This window comes from Tupaia chinensis, unplaced genomic scaffold (assembly GCF_000334495.1).
Source record: "Tupaia chinensis unplaced genomic scaffold, TupChi_1.0 Scaffold147773_1, whole genome shotgun sequence".
Classification (NCBI taxonomy): domain Eukaryota; kingdom Metazoa; phylum Chordata; class Mammalia; order Scandentia; family Tupaiidae; genus Tupaia; species Tupaia belangeri.
This window is the reverse complement of record NW_006207624.1, coordinates 524,303-524,514: the sequence shown is the minus strand read 5'-3', so window position 1 is coordinate 524,514 and position 212 is coordinate 524,303. Positions and strand designations below refer to the sequence as shown.

Sequence of the window (212 nt, the reverse complement as noted above, 5' to 3'; positions counted from 1 at the left end):
CATAACCGGGCTGGGAGCCGGACCGGGCGGGGTAAGCCTTGCGAGCAACCAGAAAGCTTTGCCTGCTCGCGTTAGGGTTCATTCCCGCGTGCTCGGTTCAAGTCTTCTGAAGAAGGGCACTAAGGGCTGGGCCGGTCGGAGTCTGGGCCGCTTACACCTCTTCCTTGAAACCAGCTTTGCAGATTGGTGAGGAGCAGAGTGGCTGCGGCGTC

General features: G+C 60.8%; 1 protein-coding gene across 1 annotated transcript in view; it reads left to right on the top strand.

Moving 5' to 3' along the window:
• AMER1 (APC membrane recruitment protein 1) overlaps positions 1-212 on the top strand; it is a 31,499-nt gene continuing 31,287 nt past the window's right edge. Inside the window, exon 1 of the mRNA XM_006169937.2 lies at positions 1-31. The gene's annotated coding sequence lies outside the window, so the exon portion shown is untranslated. The remainder of the gene's footprint in view (positions 32-212) is intronic.